The 21,196-nt window shown below is 38.8% G+C and overlaps 1 protein-coding gene and 1 pseudogene across 1 annotated transcript in view; one reads left to right on the top strand and one right to left on the bottom strand.

Moving 5' to 3' along the window:
* ZNF92 (zinc finger protein 92) overlaps positions 1–21,196 on the top strand; it is a 137,094-nt gene that overhangs the window by 55,477 nt on the left and 60,421 nt on the right. The gene's annotated exons all lie outside the window — the stretch shown is intronic.
* On the bottom strand, positions 14,060–14,551 carry LOC708787 (putative ribosome biogenesis protein RLP24 pseudogene; annotated as a pseudogene).

Genomic DNA, 21,196 nt, shown 5'->3' with positions numbered 1-21,196 from the left:
CCTCCGCCTCTTGGGTTCAAGCGATTCTCCTGCCTCAGCCTTCCGAGTAGCTGGGACTACAGGCGCCCGCCGCCTCGCTCAGCTTTTAGTAGATACGAGGTTTCACCATGTTGGCCAGGCTGGTCTGGAACTGCTGACTGCCTCGGCCTCCCAAAGTGCTGGGATTACAGGTGTGAGCCACTGCGCCCGGCCAACTTAGATTTTTCTGCAAATAAAAATTGGATAACCATTGTATACAATATAATGATTTTTTTGAGACTGAGTCTGGCTTTGTTACCCAGGCTGGAATACTCTGGTGTGATTATGCCTCACTGCAACCTCAATCTCCTAAGCTCAATTGATCCTCCCACCTTAGCTTCCCAAATAGCTGGGAGTACAGGTGCAAGCCACCACACCTGGCTTTATTTTATTTTATTTTAGTTTTGTAGAGATGGAATTTTGTCATATTGCCCACACTAGTCTCAAACTCCTGATCTCAAGTGATGTGCCTACCTTGGCCCCCCCAAAGTGCTGGGATTACAGGTATAAGCCACCATGCCCATCCTGTGCCCATATTAAATGAGTTTAATATGTGTATAAATTGTGAAATAATTTTTTGTTTTTTTGAGACAGAGTTTCACTCTTGTTGCTCAAACTAGAGTGCAGTGGCGCGATCTCGGCTCACTGCAACCTCTGCCTCCCAGGTTCAAGCAATTCTTCTGCCTTAGCCTCCCCAGTAGGTGGGATCACAAGGCACACTAATTTTTTTTTTTTTTTTTTTGAGATGAAATCTTGCTCTGTCACCCAGGCTGGAGTGCAATGGCACGTCTCAGCTCACTGCAACCTCCGCCTCTTGGGTTCAAGCAATTCTGCCTTCCTCAGCCTCCTGAGTAGCTGGGATTATAGGCGCCCACCACCACACCTGGCTAATTTTTGTAGTTTTAGTAGAGATGGGGTTTTGCCATGTTGGCCAGGCTGGTCTCGAATTCCTGACCTCAGGTGATCCACCTGCCTCGGCCTCCCAAAGTGCTGGGATTACAGGTGTGAGCCACTGCGCCCAGCCTAATTTTTGTAATTTTAGTAGAAACTGGGTTTCACCATGTTAGCCCAGCTGGTCTCAAACTCCTGACCTCAGGTGATCCGCCCACCTTGGCCTCCCAAAGTGCTGGGATTACAGGCGTGAGCCACTGTGCCCGGTCAGTTGTGAAATAATTAATTCAATAAAGTTAATGAATGCATGTATCATCTTACATAGTTTTCTTTATTGTATTCAAGTATACAAAAACATTATTATCTACTATAATCATGATGCTGTACATTAGATTCACAAACCTTAGTTATTTTATAACTAAAAGTTTGTACCCTTTAAACAACATCTTCCATTTTTCCTACCTCTTGGCTCTGGTATCCACCTTTGTACTCCCCGCGTCTAGGAGTTCAACCTTTTAGATTCGTCATACACGTGAGACAAATAAGAAATATTTGTATCTTCCTCTTTCAATTAGCATGTTTTTCTTCAGGTTTATCCATGTTGTCAGATTGACTAAATAATACTTCATTGAGTATATATACAACATGTTTTCTTGATCCATTCAGCATTCAACAACATTTAGATTGTTTTTATATCTTGGCAATTTTGAATAATGCTGCAAGAAATACGGGGATCTAAATACTCAGTATACTAATTTTATTTCTATAGATTATATATATACACACAGAAGTGGGATTGATGTATGGTAGTTCTGTGGGGTTTTTTTCTAAATAATCTCCATACTGATTTTTGTAATGACTACCAATTTATAACTCATTAACAGAGTACAGAATTTTTTTCACACCCTTTTCAAAATGTTATATATTTTTCTTTTTTCTTTTGTATAAACTCTGGGAGCACAAGTGTAATTTTATTACATGAATAGATTGCAGAGTGGTGAAATTAGCACTTTTAGGATATTCATTACCTGAGTAACATACATGTCTCATTTTTTTTTATATTAGCCATCTTAACAAGTGTGAAATGATAGCTCGTTGTGATTTTAATTTGCATTTGCCTGATGATTGGTCATGTCGAGCAGCTTTTCACATATCTGTTAGCCATTTGTATGTCTTTACTAAAAAAATTTATTCCTTTACCTATTTTTATTTTTTTATTTTTTGAGACAGAGTCTCACTCTGTCGCCCAGGCTGGAGTATAGTGGCATGATCTTGGCTCACTGCAACCTCTGCCTCCCGGGTTCAAGTGATTCTTTTGCCTCAGACTCCCAAGTAGCTGAGATTATAGTTGCGCACCACCACATGGGATAATGTTTGTATTTTTAGTAGAGACAGGGTTTAATAGAGACAGAGACATCCACCCTCCTTGGCCTCCCAAAGTGCTGGGATTACAAGCATGAGCAATGGTGCAATCTCAGCTCAACTGCAACTGCCACCTCACGGGTTCAAGTGATTCTGCTGCCTCAGCCTCCTAAGTAGCTGGGGTTACAGGCATGTGCCACCACACCTGGCTAATTTTTGTATTTTTAGTAGAGATGGGGTTACACCATATTGGTCAGGCTGGTCTCAAATTCCTGACCTCGTGATCCACCCGTTTCGGCCTCCCAAAGTGCTGGGATTACATGCATGAGCCACCGTGCCGGGCCTCCTTTACCTAGCTTTAAATTGGGTTATTATTATTATATTTATTATTGTTGTTTTCACCTTTGATTTGTATGAGTTATTTATATATTTTGGATATTAACCACTTAACAGATATATGGTTTGCAAATATTATCTCCCATCTTGTGATTTTTCTTGTCGTATTCTGTTTAGAAGCTTTTAAGTTTGATGTAGTCCAAGTTGTTTATATTTGCTCTTGTTTTTGTACTTTTGGTACCATTTCCCAAAAAATTACTGTCAAGACCAACATAGAGGAGGTTTACCATATGTTTTCTTTTCGGATTTTAAAGGATCGTGTTTTATTTAAGTCTTTATTTTATATTGAGTTAATTTTGGGGCATAATTTAAGAAAAATGGTCTAATGCCATGCTTTTGCTTGCAGATATCCGTTTATTTAGCACCAAATATTGAAGAGACTATACTTTCTGCATTGTGCATTCTTAGTACCCTTATTGAAGATTAACTGACCTAATATGAATAGGTTTTTTTTCTGGGCCCTCTACCATGTTCCATAGGTTCTTTTGTCCACTTTTATGTGCATGCCATCATGTTTTTATTACTGTAGTCTTGAAATACAGTTTGAAATCAGAAACTATAATGCCTTCAACTGTTTTCTTCTTTCTCAAGATTGCTTTAGCTATTCAAAGTCTGTTAGAGTTTCATATAAATTTTAAGCTTTTATTTTCTATTACTGTGAAATAGGTCACTAGAATTTTGAAAGGAAATTCATTGAGTCTATAGATTGCCCTGGATAGTGTGAAAACTTTAACAATATTTATTCTTCCAATCTATAAATGTGGCAACTTTTACATTTATGTATTCTCCAATTTTTATTATATATTTTATTTTTCATCATAAAGGTCTTTTACCTGGTTTAATTTCTTTTTAAGAAATGTATTATTTTGATGCTTTTAAAATTTATTTTATTTTTTATTTTTTTTGGAGGTGGAGTCTCGCTCTGTCACCCAGGCTGGAGTGCAGTGGCATGATCTTGGCTCACTGCAACCTCCGCCTCCCAGGTTCGAGCAATTCTTCAGCCTTCTGTGTAGCTGGGACTACAGGCACATGCTACCAGGCTCAGCTAATTTTTTTGTATTTTAGTAGAAATGGGGTTTCACCATGTTGCCCAGGCTGGTCTCGAACTCCTGAGCTCAGGCAATCTGCCCACTTTGACATCCCAAAGTGCTAGGATTATAGGTGTGAGCCACCTCACCCAGCCTCAATGCTATTTTAAATGAGATTTTTAAAAAATTTTTCATTGAATAGTTTGTTGTTAGTGTATGAAAACAATTGATATTTGTATGCTAATTTTATATTCTGCTAATTTACTGCATGCATTTATTACGTTAAACAGCTTTTTGGTGTACTATTTATCGTGTTTTTTTTTTTTTTTGAGATGGGGTTTCGCTCTTGCTTCCCAGGCTGGAGCGCAATGACGTGATCTTGGCTGCTGGCAACCTCTGCCTTCGGGGTTCAAGCAATTCTCCTATCTTAGCCTCCCAAGTAGCTGGCATTACAGGCAGGCACCACTATGCCCAGCTAGTTTTGTATTTTTAGTAGAGACTGGGTTTCTCCATATTGGTCAGGCTGGTCCCGAACTCCCAACCCCAGGTGATCCACCTGCCTCGGCCTCCCAAAGTGTTGGGATTACAGGCGTGAGCCACTGCGCCAGCTATTTATTGTTTTCTATATGTAAGAGTTTGTCATCTACAAACAGTGACATTTTTCTTTTTTCTTTTTATTTCAGATGGCTTTTTAAATTTTCTTGCCAAATTGTTCTACTTAGGATTTTCAGTAATATGTTAAAATAGAAGTATTTGAATTAGACATAACGTAGTCTTTTTGTAAATCCTTTCTTATTTTGAGCAGACTTTGCTTTCAGAACTTTGTTTTGTAGGGCAGATACCAGGGCAGGGTTCTGCAGTTGGGTTCACATAAGGTAGGCCTGTTAGAAGATGTATAGGTGAGTGTGGCTCCTTTTGAGTACCTGGGAGGATTTCCTCAGGTCTCTGTGTAGGTTCGCAAGTAGGCAGGACTGTCCATGAACTGTGGCTAAAATGGCTAAAACTGAGTCACAGACCTGCTTCAGAGGTCACAGTAAAGACTAAAGGCCAAGTTCTGTAGGCCCGCCTCCATGACCATGACTGAGTGTCCTGAGGCCTCTGGGAAGGACTGCTTCTAGACCGTGGCTAGGAGACATCAGAGATGATTACAGAGTCACTTCAGAATACTCAATGTGACCAAGTTGAGTGAGTCATTTTCTGGTCTGTAACCAAGATAAGGGGCCCTCAAGTTTGCCACCTGAATGAGGGCCTGCCTTCCCAATACAGCCCTCCTCAGTTTTGGGCTTTTGCAGGGTGTCACAATACTCTCCTTGGATCCCAAAACTCTCATAAAGGCACTTTTGTCCATGGATGGCAGCAAAATGATTGTTGCCCTGGCAGGATAAACAAGAGTTTAAGAAGAGTTTAAGAAGAGTTCCACATTCTTGCTGATGTCACTCTCGCAATAGGGTTTCACTTTCTATTTTTCTCTCTTTCAAATTTGTCTATAATTTTAGATTCAAACGTTCAGAACAATATACTGTAATTTACATGTTATGTAAGAAGTTTATTAGATACTAGGCACTCCTTATTTATTAAAATGTTCATTTGTAAGTTTTATAGTAGCCAAAAATAAATCAAGATTTTCATTTTCTCAACCAATATCTAAATTATTATATAATTTATTCCAAAATTTTTATTTTATATGCAAGTGACTCATATTTCAACATACACATTTTTACTTTATTTAGACGTCTAAGGCTTTTTTTTTTTTTTTTGCTTCTAAAGACTGAATTTGCTTCTAAAGACTGAATTGCAGACTTTTAATTTTGTGTAAAAATAGCATCAGTATATTAATGGTAACAAATTATCTTTACCGTCTTTAAATGCTATTTCTTATTAGAGCATTTTCCGAATGACTGTAGTGCATTTTCTGGAAAATTTTACTGCCAAAGCAGGATTTAGACTATGATATAGCTGTTAAGTGCTGTTGTCATTTCCTGTGCTCAAAATAAAGTTGTTTCTTGGCCGGGCATGGTGGCTCATGTCTGTATTCCCAGCACTTTGGGAGGCCTAGGTGGGTGGATCATCTGAGGTCAGGAGTTCAAGACCAGCCTGGCCAACATGGTGAAACCCCATCTCTACTAAAAATACAAAAAATTGCCAGGCATGGTGGCAGTCACCTGTGATCCCAGCTACTTGGGAGGCTGAGGCAGGAGAATTGCTTGAATCCGGGAGGCGGAGGTTGCAGTGAGCCGAGATTGTACCACGGGCGACAGAGCGAGACTCCATCTCAAAAAAAGATAAATAAAATAAAGTTGTTTCTTAACTATACCTGTTATTCTCCTGTAGCAACCAGGGATGATTGGTCTCATACATGTTAAGAAAGAAAGAGAGAGAGAGAGAAAGGAAGAAAGAAAACCAGGAAGAAAGAGAGAGAGAGAGAAAAGAAAGAAAGAAAAGAAAGAAAGAATAAAAAGGACCAGTCGCGGTGACTATCATGCCTGTAATCCTAGCAAATTGGGAGGCCGAGGCAGGTGGATCACTTGAGGTCAGGAGTTTGAGACCAGCCTAATCACCATGGTAAAAGCACATCTCTACTAAAAATGCAAAAATTAGCCAGGCGTGGTGGCACGCACGTGTAATCCCAGCTACTTGGGAGGCTGAGGCAGGAGAATTGCTTGAACCCAGGAGGCGGCAGTTGCAGTGAGCCGAGCTGGTGCCCCTGCACTCCAGCCTGGGTGACAGAGTAAGACTCTGTCTCACAAAAAAATTATAAAAAAGAAAAAAAATTTACTGCCATACAGTAGACACCAATTATTGCAAATGTGTCCACTCCAGAAGTGCACAAGCACATTTGAACACTGTAGTTATCTAGCAAAATTATTTTTTAATAGTACATCAATGTAGCATGCAGAATTTTGTGGGTAAATATTTCTCTTATTTTTGTTGTACAATTCATATTACTGGGTTTCTCTTTTAGGGTAGATTCCTTGACATCAGTTTATTGTGTTTTTGGTTTTACTTATGCATTATAACTTTGGATGACAATTTGCAACTCTATATATGCAATTTAAGTCAATGTGGGGCTTAATTAGAAAATGAATCAGTCAGATGGCTGTCATTCTTAAATTGCACATATGAATGTGCATGTTGTGTCTATAAATATGACCCCAACTTTGTTCACAGCTTATCTTATATGTTTTTTCTTGGCTGATATTTTATGTTTTTTTTTTCTTGTCTAGGTGAGTAGTCAGGAAAATCATCTTAATTTTACGATGTGTTTATTGATGAATCTATATTTTATCTATGTGAAACACTTTCGTGATTTGAAGGTGATTTTTGGATAGCTTTATAACTGATTTTTTTAGTTATCCTTTAAGAAAAATATTGTGGTAAAGAACATAACATCAAATTTACCATCTTAAATCTTTTTTTTTTTTTTTTGAAATGGAGTCTTCCTCTGTCGCCCAGCCTGGAGTGCAGTGGCACAATCTTGGCTCACTGCAACCTCCACCTCCTGGGTTCAAGCAATTCTCCTGCCTCAGCCCCCGGGTAGCTGAGATTACAAGCGTGCACCACCACGCCCAGCTAATCTTTTCGTATTTTTAGTAGAGACAAGGTTTCACCATGTTGGCCAGGCTGGTCTCAAACTCCCCACCTCAGGTGATTCAACCACCTCAGCCTTGATCTTTTTAAGTGTATGTTTCAGTTGCGTTATGTATAGTCACATTTTTTATGCAAAAGACCTCTAGAATGTTTACATCTTGCAACACTTTATATAATAATTGCCTATTTCACCTTTATATAACAACTGCCTATTTCACCTTCTCTCTACCCCTTGACTAATGCCATTCTACTTTATGTTTCTATTTGACTACTAACATATTTCATAAAAATGAAATCATACACTATCTGTCACTTTGTTACTGGCTTATTTCAGTTAACATTCTCAAGATTTATTCTTAGAGAATGTGATCAAATTTCCTTTTTAAAGGCTGAATTACACTATTGTGTGTATATGTGTGTGTATACATATGTTGTGTGTATATATATATACTCACTATAGTGCACATATGTGAGTATATATATTTGGCATATATATATATTTGTATATGCCACATTTTTTTAATTGCTCATTAGGGACATCTGGGTTGCTTCTATCTTTTGGATTTTGTAAACATTGCTGTAATAAACAAATATTGTGTGTGTGCAGATATCTCTTCCAGGTTATGTGTCTTATATTTTGTATGCATACTTAGATGTGGAATTGCTGAATACTATGACAATTCCATTTTTAATTTTTTGAAAAACCTCCATGTTGTTTTTTATACTGGCAGAGTCATATTTCCCCACCAGCAGATTACAAATGTTCTCTCTCATTTCTCCACATTCTTGACAGATTTTTTTGTAGTGATTATTCTAATTGGTGTGAGATAATATCTCATTGTATTCTGCTTTGCATGTTTGTAAATCATCCTTTCAAATGCTTATTGGCCATTTGCATATTTTTCAAGAAATTTCAGTTCAATTTTGTTCTCATTTTTAATTTTGTTCTTCATTTTTTTGTTGTTGAGTTTTAGGAATTGTTTATATGTTCTTGGTACTAATACCAATCAAATATGTGATTTGCAAATATTTTTACCTTTTTCTACTTCACCATTTCCTTTGATGTGTAGAAATTTGGAATTTGATATACTCCCATTTTTCTGCTCTTTGTTACTTATACATTTAATTCCATACATAAACAAGTGCTAAGACTGATGTCATATTTTCTCCTATATTTTTTCTAAGAATTTCATTACTTATGTTTTTTATGTTTAGTTAATCCATTTAAAAGATTGTTTTGTATCTGGAGAAAGGAAAGGATCCAAGTTTGTGGTGTTTTTAATGAAGATATTCAGTTTTCAACATTATTTGTTAAAGACTCTTCTTTCCCCATTGGGTGATTGTGGCAACATTGTGGAAGTTCAGTTGATCACATGCAAAAGAGCTTTCTATTCTGGGCTTTCTATTCTGTTCCCTTATACAATTATCTGTCTTTATGTCAGTACCACCTTGTTTTTATTTCTGTAGCTTTGTTACATGTTTTGAAACCAGGAAGTGTAATGCCTCTTTGTTCTTGTTTTTTTGGGAATACTTGCCTAGTCATTGTCCCTAAAAGAAATTTTAGGATTCTAAAAATATTTCCGCAAAAAAGTACCATTGGGGTTTTGATAGATATAAAGTTGAAGTTGTACATAACTCTTGGTAGTATTAAAATCTTAAAAATATTAAATTATTTTACCCTTGAACAAAAATATGTTCAAGCATGTGTTTAAATAATTCCAAGTAATTTTGGATTTGCCACTTTTTCTTCTTTTAATGTCTAGTTTCATTTTATTTTGGTCAGAGAAGATATATTTCATGATTTCAGTCTTTTACAATTTTATATGTCTTGTTATGTATCCTAACAGAATTTGCCATGTGCAATTGAGAATATTGTGTATTCTGCCAGTTTTGACTGGAGAGTTTTGTACATGTTTATTAGGTCTATTTGCCTATAATGTTCAAGTTTTCTGGTTTTTTTGATTGACCTTATATTTGATTTTTCTATTCATTATTGAAAGTGAGGTCTGGTCTAGAAGTGCATAATTATTGTGTTGCTATGTATTTCTTACTTCACTTCTGTCAATATTTCGTGTAATATACACACATAAATATGTAAATTTATGTAAATTTATGTAACTGTTATAGATTCCTGGTAAATAGATCTTTTTTTATTTTTTAATTTTGTGGATACATAGTAAGTGTATATGTTAATGTGTTTCTTGAGTTTTTTTTTTTTTAACAGGCCTAAAGTGTTTAATAATGACACCAGGGTAAATGAGATATACATCACCTCCAGCATTTACTATTTTTTTGTATCATGAATATTCCAATTATACTTTTTTAGTTATTTTGAAACATACAATAAGTTATTGCTGACTGTAGTCACACTGTTGTGCTATCAAATACTAGCTCTTACTCATTCTAATTACATTTTTGTACTCATTAATCATCCCTCCTCACTACCCTTCTCTGCCTCTGATAACTATAATCTACTCTTTATCTCCATGAGTTCAGTTGTTTTAATTCTTAGATCCTACAAATAAGTGAGAACATGCAGTTTTTGTCTTCCTGTACCTGAGTTATTTTACTTAATATAATATCCTCCAATTCTATCCACTTTGTTGTAAATGACAGAATCTCATTTTTCATGGCTAAGTTGTACTATATTGTGTGTGTGTATGTAGTATATTTTCTTTATTCATTTCTCTGTTGATGCATACTTAAGTGGATCCCAAAACTTTGCTATTGGGAATAGTGCTGCAGTAAACATGGGAGGCCAGATATCTATTCGGTATATTAATTATTTTTATTTTTTAGTATGTATACCTAGAAGTGTGAATGCTGGATCATATGGTAGTCCTATTTTTAGTTCTTTAATGAAACTCCATACTGTACTTCATAGTCACTGTACTAATTTATATTCCCAGAAACAGTGTATGAGAGTTCACTTTTCTTCACACTTTCAGCAACATGTATTATTGCCTGTCTTTTGGGGAAAAGTCATTTTAGCTGGATATCTAAAATGTAGAGATGATATCTCATTGTAGTTTTGATTTGCATTTCTCTTACAATCAATGATGCTGAGCACCTTATTATATACCTGTTTGTCATTTGTATGTCTTCCTTTGAGAAACAATCATTTTATCCAACCTTAATGGAATTATAGCATTTTTTCCATAGCATTTTTAAGTACCTTATATATTCCTGTTATTAGTCACTAGTCATATAGATACTATGCAAATAGTTTTCCCATACTGTGGGTGTTCTCTTCACTTTGTTAATTGTTTTCTTTGCAGTGCAGCAGCTTTTTAATTTGCTGTGATCCTGTTTGTTCCTTTTTTTTTCTTTTTTTTTTTTGAGACAGAGTTTTGCTCTTGTTGCCCAGGCTGGAGTGCAATGGCGCAGTCTCGGCTGTGGTACAACCTCCGCCTCCCAGGTTGTGGTACAACATCCGCCTCCCAGGTTGAAGTGATTCTCTTTCCTCAGCCTCCCAGGTAGCTGAGATTACAGGTGTGTGCCACCGTGGCTGGCTAATTTTTGTATTTTTAGTAGAGATGGGATTTTGCCATGTTGGCCAGGCTGGTCTTGAACTCCTGACCTCAGGTGATCCACCCACCTCAGCATCCCAAAGTGCTAGGATTACAGGCATGAACCAGCGTGCCCAGCCCTGTTTGTTCATTTTTGCTTGGTTGCCTGTGCTTGTGAGGTACTATTCAAGAAATTTTTGATCAGTCCAGTGTCCTGGAGAGGTTCCCTAATGTTTTAGGATTTTTTAGTAGCTTCATAGTTTCAGGTCTTAGATCTAAGTCTTTAGCCCATTTTGCTTTTATTTTTGTATATGCCAAGAAATAGAGATCTAGTTTTATTTTTCAGCATATGGGTATTTTTTTCCTCAGCATCATTTATTGACAAGACTGTCCCTTTGCCAATGTATGTTGTTGCCACCTTTGTTGAAAATAGGTTCACTGTAGATATACACATTTTTGTCTGAGTTCTCTATTCTGTTCTGTTAGTCTATGTGTCTGATTTTATACCAGAACCATGCTGTTTGGGTTACTATAGTTCTGTAGTATAATTTGAAGTCAGGTAATATAATTTCTGATTTTGTCCTTTTGCTCATGATGGCTTTAGTTGTTCCGGGTCTATTGTTCAGTATACATTTTGGAATCTTTTTTTCTGTTTCTGTGAAAAATGTCATGGTATTTTGATACAAATTGCATCAAATCTCTACATTGCTTTGGGTAATAGGAACATTTTAACAGTATTGTTTCTTCCAGTCCATAAAAATTGAGTATCTTTGCATTCTTCTGTTTTATAGTTTTCATTATAGAGATCTTCTTGTTTCTTTGGTTTAGTTTATTCTTGGGTATTTCTTTCTATTTGTTGCTATTGTAAATGGGATGACATGCTTAATTTCTTTTTCAGATTATTCACTTTTGGCATTTAGAAATGCTACTAATTTTTTTTGAGATGGAGTTTTTATTATTATTATTATTATTGTTATTTTGAGACGGAGTCTTGCTCTTTCACCCAGGCTGGAGTGTGGTGGTGCGATCTCAGCTCACTGCAGCCTCTGCCTCCTGGGTTCAAGCAATTCTTCTGCCTCAGCCTCCCAAGTAGCTGAGATTATAGGCATCTGTCACCACACCCAGCTAATTTTTGAATTTTTCATAAAGATGGGGTTTTGCCATATTGGCGAGGCTGGTCTCGAACTCCGACCTCAAGTGATCTGCCCCTTTTGGCCTCCCAAAGTGCTGGGATTACAGACTTGAGTCACCGTGCCAGGCCACAATGCTACTACATTTTGATTTTGTGTGCTACTACATTTTGATTTTGTGTGCTGCAATTTTACTAAATGTTTTAATTAGTTCTAATGGTTTGTTTTGATGGAGACTAGGTTTTCCAAATGTAAGATTATATCATCTGCACACAATATTACTTTGATTTATTTCTTCCTTATTTAAATGCCCTTTATTTCTTTCTCTTGTCTGATTGCTGTAGCTACAGCTTCCCTGACTATATTGAATTAGAGTGGTGAAAGTAAGCATCCTTCTTTTGTTCCAAATCTTAGAGGAAAGACTTTCAGTTTCTCCCCATTTAATATAATTGAGACGTGGTTCTATCATATATGGACTTTGTCATGGTGAAATATGTTCTTTCTATACCTATTTTTTTAGGGTTTTCTTATGAAGCAATGTTAAATTTTATCACATGTATTTTAAGCATTACTTAAAATATTCATAAGGATTTGTCTTCAATTATATTCATATAATGTATCACATTGATTGATTTGTATATGTTGAACCATCTTTTTATCTCTCAAATAAATTCCAATTGGTCATGATGAATGATCTTTTTATTTATTTATTTATTTATTTTCTTTTAAAATGGTTTTATTTTATGTGCAAATAATGAACAGATGTTGTACCCATAAATTCTACTTTACAAAAACAGGATTTTTTTTTTTTTAAGAAAACTACATAATAACTTTTAAAAGGCACTGGGATTCCTCTGCTTCTAGATCATTGCTAGGTTAGAAGAATAAAGTTTGTTCTACTAGGAATCACAAGTTAGAACTGAGTATTCTCCAAAGTGAAAATTCTAGAGCGTAGTGCCATTCCAGGCAAAGATTATTAGTTCTCATCCCCAACTTCCACAACTATCTATCAGAATGGTTAAATCAGGTCAAAACAGTCCAGCATAATTAGACTTCATCGAACAATGCCATTATGCTTTCTAAGATGCAAATAAACTAAAACAGGGTATACTAAAATCAAAATAATATTTGACACGGTCATACAAATTGTTAGTTCCTTGTATCTGCTCCCCACTTTTTGTTTTTTTTTTTGTTTTTTTTTTTTGGGACAAAGTCTCACTCTGTCGCCCAGGCTGGAGTGCAATGGGGCGATCTCGGCTAACTGCAACATCCACCTCCTGGGTTCAAGTGATTCTCCTGCCTCAGCCTCCAGAGTAGCTGGGATTACAGGTGCCCACCACTGCACCTGGCTAATTTTTTGTAGTTTTAGTAGAGACTAATTTTAGTTTTACCATGTTGACCAGGCTGATTTCGAACTCCTGACTTCAGGTGATCTGCCTGCCTCTGCCTCCCAGAGTGCTGGGATTACAGGCGTGAGCCACAGTGCCCAGCCATATCCCCCTTTTATAACATTAATAAAGGGAATATTTTACTGCAAAGAAATTTTTTTTTTTTTTTTTTTGAGGCCGAGTCGGGCGGATCACGAGGTCAGGAGATCGAGACCATCCTGACTAACACGATGAAACCCTGTCTCCACTAAAAATACAAAAAAAAATTAGCCGGGCGCGGTGGCGGGCGCCTGTAGTCCCAGCTACTCGGAGGCTGAGGCAGGAAAATGGCGTGAACCCGGGAGGTGGTGCTTGCAGTGAGCCAAGATCTCGCCACTGCACTCCAGCCTGGGTAACACAGCGAGGCTCCGTTTATACATCACTAGCCATGAATTTTTGCCATTAGTTATAATTGCAAATGCTACCTAGTGCCACTGTCCAAATGGCATAACCATTTTACGTCCACAATTCACTTCTATAGTTATAAGTAGAATTTTCATGATTTAAATAAGTACATCTATCAGTGAAGATTTAACACTGGATGCAGTCTGACATCCGTAATATCTGATGTTTTGTAGATAACAATGTAGGAAAGATATATTTTAATCACTTTTCATTTAAGTGACATTATGTAAAAAATAAACCAATAATTTAGCAGTTCCAATTCTCTAAGGACATTTTCAAATGTATATAAATGGTTACAGAGATTTTTAAGAAATGTCTTCCATGTCCACATCCTCTTGTAACTGCTGTACCATTTTCTCTTCCAGCTGCTTCCCTTTGCCTGCAAGGCTCGGATGAGATGAATGTTTTGCTTGACTTCTTTGATATCCTGAACATTCTGTAGCTCTTTCTTTTTCTTCAATCTGTTCATTATAAATTTAGCTTGATGTTTCTGTTTGATCTCTTCAACTCTCTTTATTGCATCAATAGTTTTATTCCATAGCTCTCGCTGGTATTTGATAGGTTCATTTCTACGTTTTTCAAATTCAAATGAACTATCCACTGTAAGGTCTTTACCAGCTGCTTTTCAGACGGAATGGTTTGGTCTACCTAACTTTGCGAGGATTGCACTTCTTTTTAAAGTTTTTGTGACATTTAGATTTACAAAATCTGAACACCTTGCAATCATTGCGGATGAACATCATGCCATGGCCAGAATAGATGGGCCCCAAACAGAAATAACACATCTTGACATGCATGTTGAATCCGTGGGTCCCCACCGACTGAATGCCAAGCTTGAGAGGAAGTTGAATGATGTTTTTAATGTGTTGTTAAATTTGATTTTCTAGTATTCTCTTGAGGATTTTTATAATGATGTTTATCAGAGATAAGGCAGTTTTCCCTGCCCTTGCAAAGCCTTTCTCACCTGTCACTATGTAAGATGTCCCTGCTTCCTTTTCTGCTGTGATTGTAAGTTTCGTGAGGCTTTCCTGGCCATGTGGAACTATGAGTCAATTAAACTTTGTTTATAAATTTTCCAGTCTTGGCCAGGGGCGGTGCCTCATGCCTGTAATCCTAGCACTTTAGGAGGCTGAGGTGGGTGGATTACCTGAAGTCAAGTTTGAGACCAGCCTGGCTGACATGGCGAAGTCCCATCTCTACTAAAAATACAAAATTAGTCAGACATGGTAGAGGGTGCCTGTAATCCCAGCTACTCAGGAGGCTGAGACAGGAGAATCACTTGAACCCGGGAGGTGGAGGTTGCAGTAAGCCAAGACTGTACCACTTCACTCCAGCCTGGGCTAAAGAGCGAAACTCCGTCTCAAGAAAAAAAAGAAATTACCCAGTCTTGGGTAGTATTTTTTGTTTGTTTGTTTGGTTGGTTGGTTTTTGAGATAGGGTCTCACTCTGTCACCCTGGATGGAGGGCAGTGGTATGATCTTGGCTCACTGCAACCTCCACTCCCCAAGTTCAAGTGATTCTCCTGCCTCAACCTCCTGATTCCCTGGGACTACAGGTGTATGCCACCATGCCCAGCTAATTTTTGTATTTTTAGTAGAGACAGGGTTTTGCCATGTTGGCCAGGCTGCTCTCAAACTCCTGACCTCAGGTGATCCACCTGCCTGACCCTCCCGAAGTACTGGGATTACAGGCATGAGCTACTGCACCTAGCCTCAGGTAGTATCTTTATAGCAGTGTGAAAATGAACTAATACAGGAAATTGGTACTGTGTAGAATAGGGTACCGCTATAAGGATACTTGAAAATGTTGAAATGACTATGGAACTGGGTAGTGGGCAGAGGTTGTAGGAATTTGGAGAGCTCAGAAGAAGACAGGAAGCTGTGGGACAGTTTGGAGCTTCCTAGAGACTTGTTGAACGATTTTGACCAAAATGCTGATAGTGATTTAAACAATGAAGTCCCGGCTGAGGTGGTCTCAGATGGAGATGAGAAACTTATTGGGACCTAGAGTAAAGGTCACTCCTGCTATGTTTTAGCAAAGAGGCTGGTGGTATTTTGCCCCTGCCCTAGAGATGGTGTGAAACTTTGAACTTCAGAGAGATGATTTAGGATATCTGGTGGGAGACATTTCTAAGCATCAAAGCATTCAAATGTGACCTGGGTTATTCTGAAAGCATTCAGTTTTATGCATTCACAAAGAGATTATTTAAAATCGGAACCTCCCAGCACTTTGAGAGGCTGAGGCAGGTGGATCACCTGAGGTCAGGATTTCAAGACCAGCCTGGCCAACTTGGCGAAACTCTGTCTCCACTAAAAATACAAAAATTAGGCTGGGCGCAGTGGCTCATGCCTGTAATCCCAGCACTTTGGGAGGCTGAATCAGGTGGATCACGAGGTCAGGAGATCGAGATCATCCTGGCTGAAATGGTGAAACTCCATCTCTAGTAAAAGTACAAAAAAAAAAAAAAAAAATTAACCGGGCATGGTGGTGCACCTCTGGAGTCTCAGCTACTCGGGAGGCTGAGGCAGGAGAATGGCGTGAGCCTTGGAGGCGGAGCTTGCAGTGAGCCGACATCATGCCACTGCACCATCCAGCCTGGGCAACAGTGTGAGAATCTGTCTCAAAAAAAAAAAAATGTATATATCTATATAGACAAAAGTTAGCTGAGCGTGGTGGTGGGCGCTTGTAGTCCCAGCTACTCAGGAGGCTAAGGCAGGAGAATTGCTTGAACCTGGGAGGTGGAGGTTGCAGTGAGCCCAGATGGCACCGTTGCACTGCAGCCTGGGCAACAGCGGGAGACTCCGTTTCAAAAAAAATAAATTTAAAACATAAAATTGGAAATTATGTTTGTTTGTTTGTTTGTTTATTTATTTATTTATTTTTCAGACACTCTATTGCTCAGAGTGATTGCAGTGGCACAATCTTGGCTCAGCACAACCTCTGCCTTCCAGGTTCAAACAATTCTCCTGCCCCAGCCTCCCGAGTAGCTGGGATTACAGGCATAAGCCACTACTGTCTGGCTAACTTTTTTATTTTTAGTAGAGACAGGGTTTCACCATGTTGGCCAGGATGATTTGAACTCTTGACCTCAAATGATCCACCTGCCTCGTCCTCCTAATGTGCTGGGATTATAGGCGTGAGCCACCATCCCCAGCCAAGAACGTATGTTTAAAAGGGAAGCAGAGCATAACAGTTTGGAAAATGTGCTGCCTTAAGATGCAGTAGAAAAGGAAAATTCATTTTCTGGGAAGAAATTCAAGCCAGCAGCAGAAACTTGCAAAAGTAACAAGGAGCCAAGACAATGGAAAAAATGTCTCCAGGACATGTCAGAGAACTTCACAGCAGCCCCTCCCATCACAGGCCCAGAAACCTTGGACAGAAAAATGGTTCTGTGGGCTGGGTGCAGGGCTCCCCTGTTGTGTGCAGCCTCAGGACATGGTGCATTCTGTCCCAGCCATGACTAAAAGATGCCAACATACAACTTGGGACATTTTTTCAGAGGGTGCAAGCCCCAATCCTTGGTAGCTTCCATGTGGTGGTAGGTCTGCAGGTGCACAGAAGTTAGGAACTGAGGTTTGGGAACCTCCCCCTAGCTTTCGGAGAATGCCTGGAAATGCCTAGATGTCTAGACAGAAGCTCACTGCAGAGGTGGACCCCTCATAGCAAACCTCTGCTACGGCAGTGTGGAAGGGAAATTTGGGGTTGGAGCCCTTATACAGAGTCAGCACTGGGGTACTGCCCAGTGGAGCTGTGAAAAGAGGGCCACCATCCTCCAGACCCTAGAATGCTAGATCCACCAACAGCTTGCACCATGCACCTCAAAAAGCCAAAGATACTTAATGCCAGCCTGTGAAAGTAGCCAGGGTGCAGGGGCTGTACCCTGTGAAACCATAGGAGTGAAGCTCCTCAAGGCTGTGGGAGCCCACCTCTTCTTTCATCAGCGTGACCTGGATGTGAGACACGAAGTCAAAGGAGATTATTTCAGTGCTTTAAGATTTAATGATTGCCCCATTGGATTTTAGACTTGCATGTGGCCTGTAGCCCCTTTGTTTTAGCTAATTTCTCCCATTCGGAATGGGAGCATTTATCCAGTGCCTGTACCTCCATTGTATCTTGGAAGTAACTAAGTGGCTTTTTTTTTTTTTTTTTTTTTTGAGACGGAGTCTCGCTCTGTCACCCAGGCTAGAGTGCAGTGGCCGGATCTCAGCTCACTGCAAGCTCCGCCTCCCGGGTTTACGCCATTCTCCTGCCTCAGCCTCCTGAGTAGCTGGGACTACAGGCGCTGGCTTTTAATTTTACAGGCTGCTGAGCAGAAAAGACTTTCCTTGTCTCGGATGAGACTTTGGACTTGGACTTTTGGGTTAATGCTGGAATAAATTAAGACTTTGGGGGACAGTTGTGAAGGCATGATTTGTTTTAAAATGTCAAAGGGACATGAGATTTGGGAGAGGCCAGAGGTGGAAGGATATAGTTAGGCTTTGCGTCCCCACTCATATCTCATCTTGAATTGTAATCCCCAGGTGTTTACGAAGAGACCTGGTGGGAAATGATTTGATTATAGGGGCAGTTTTCCCCATGCTGTTCTTGGGATAGTGAATTCTCATGAGACCTGATGGTCTTATAAGGCAGTTTTCCCTGTTCTTCCATGCTCTCTCTCACCTGCTGCCATGTAAGACATGCCTACTTCTGCTTTCACCGTGATTATAAGTTTCCTGAAACCTCCCCAGCCATGCAGAACCGTAAGTCAATTAAACCTCCATTGTTTACAAATTACCCAGTCTTGGTTAGTACTTTTATAACATTGTGGGAATGCACTAATACAGTCTGTTTCGTTAAAAGACTAAGTTTCAACTCGGAGCCAAGATGACTGACTAGACACAGCCAGGGGAAACAACTGACAAGACACTGAGACATTGCAATTTCCATCCCATTCTGAGCCTATCTTCAGATGAAATGCATTGCAAGTGGGCAGAGGGAGGACACAGATCTAGACTGCCAGGTTTTTTGTTTTTTTTTTTTGAGACGAAATCTCATTCTGTCACCCAGGCTGGAGTGCAATGATGTGATCTCGGCTCACTGCAACCTCTGCCTCCCAGGTTCAAGCAATTCTCCTGCCTCAGCCTCCTGAGTAACTAGGATTACAGGCACGTGCCACCACGTCCGGTCATTTTTGTATTTTTAGTAGAGATGGGGTTTCACCATGTTGGTCAGGCTAGTCTTGAACTGCTGACCTCGTGATCCACCCGCCTTGGCCTCCTAAACTGTTGGGATTACAGGCGTGAGCCACTGTGCCCCACCTAGACTGCCTTTTATATTTACTTAAAATTCTAGAGCACTTTAGCCTGAGGGGCTAGCAACAACTCAGGTACCAAGTGCTGGGATAAATAATTTTCTCTGTCTAGGGCTGATCAAAGTGTTCCCGTCATGGGCAGTGGCCAAATTCTGCCTTGGTTTACTTCCTACTAAGACAGGGCAGCACTGAGTTTCAATGCAAAGTTCAACAATCCCTTGCTCCCCTTCCCCTAAGCATACAAATTATCTTTGTGCCGCATATTACTGCTGAGAAATGAGGGATAAGTGGTGTAGAAAATTCTAGACTGTCTTTCCCTCTTCAGTGCCTCTATTTTGTTAAAACCGGGTACTGTAATTACTCACATAATTTTTGGTTGTCGTGAAGGTGCTTTCTTGTGTGAATAGTTGTTCAATTTGGTGTTCCTACATGGGATGATTGCTAGAGGGCTCTAATCAGCCATCTTGCTCCATCTCTGTCTCTCTTCTTTTTTACCATTATGAAATGACAATCTTAGTCTCCTGTGACAGTTGTTTACTTAATATGTATTTTGTCTAGTATAATTATGACTACCTTACCAAATTGTGGTTATTATTTGCATGGAATATGTTTTTCCATCCTGATACTTTCGGCCTATTTAACTCCTGAGAGCTAATATGACCCTATTGTGGAAAGCATATTGTAACATTTTGTTTGTTGTTAATTCCTTTAGCTGTTGTATTTATTTTCATTAAAGATTTTAGTCCATTTATAAATAACATAATCTCTAATGGAAAAGTTACTATTACCATTTGGTTTGTATTTCTTTTCTGTGTTTCCTGTGGATATGTTTTTCTTCATTTGCTCTCTGTCTTCATTTTTTTTTGGTGATTTTGTAGTGACATGCTTTGATTCCTTTCTCTTTTTTTGTTATACTTTCTGTAAGTTTTTATTATGATCATCTTAAGAAATGCAAAGTACATAAAACATTAAATTTATAGCTATATTTTATTCTAATAAGGTTACTTCAATTAAATCATAACTATACATCTTTACATCTGCCATTGTATTATTGTCACAAATATTTTATTTCTTATCAACAAACATTTATGCTGTTTTTTATTTTTTTCAAATTCTGTAACATTTTAAAAGCCGTATGCACCATGATTATAAGAGTAGCAAATTTTTTATCTGTCTAAATATTTCCCTTTAAAAAGAGTGTTATATTTACCTATGGTTTTATGACACTGTCCTGCATTATTTCACTTTTCAACATATTGGACTCCCTTTAACATGTCTTCTAGTACTGTACTAGTTGTGAAGAACACACTCAGATTTTGTTTATCTTGGAAAGTCTGTATTATTATCTTAGTTTTTTTTTTTTTTTCTGACGGAGTCTCAATCTATTGCCCAGGCTGGAGTGAAATAGCACGATCTCAGCTCACTGCAACCTCTGCCTCCCGGGTTCAAGCGATTCTCCTGCCTTAGCCTCCTGAGTAGTTTGGATTACAGGCACCCACCATCACGCCTGGCTAATTTTTATACTTTTGGTAGAGATGGGGTTTCGCTGTGTTGGTCAGGCTGGTCTCAAACTCCTGACCTCGTGATCTGCCTGCCTCAGCCTCTCAAAGTGCTGGGATTACAGGTGTGAGCCACCGTGCCCAGCCTAAGATTTTTATTTCTTAAAGGTCAATTTCTAGAGATTCATTTTTTTTCTTTCAAGGGGACAAGTTTTTTGGTTTCTCTATATGTGCAGTGATCTTTTGATGAAACTTGGTTATTTATGAAACAGCTGTCTAATGTAGTATTTATAGGCTGGCTTATTATAGGGCAATACTCACAGCAGTCAGCCAGGCTATCAATTCTGGATGCTTTATGAACATATCCTCAGGTATATCTTCTCTGGACTTCTGTATGTATGGTTTTTTGTTTGTTTGTTTTTGTTTTTTGGTGGTTTTTTTTTTTTTTTTTTGGTGAGACGGAGATTTACTCTTGTTGCCTAGGCTGGAGTGCAATGGCACAACCTCGGCTCACCGCATGCTCCGCCTCCCAGGTTCAAGCGATTCTCCTACCTCAGCCTCCCGAGTAGATGATATTACAGGCATGTGCCACCACACCAGGCTAATTTTGTATTTTTAGTAGAGACGGAGTTTCACCGTGTTGCCGAGGCTGA

The sequence above is a fragment of the Macaca mulatta genome, chromosome 3, assembly GCF_049350105.2.
Source record: "Macaca mulatta isolate MMU2019108-1 chromosome 3, T2T-MMU8v2.0, whole genome shotgun sequence".
In the NCBI taxonomy this organism is placed as follows: Eukaryota; Metazoa; Chordata; class Mammalia; order Primates; family Cercopithecidae; genus Macaca; species Macaca mulatta.
Note: the sequence above shows the minus strand (reverse complement) of the source record. Positions and strands in the feature narration are given on the sequence as shown.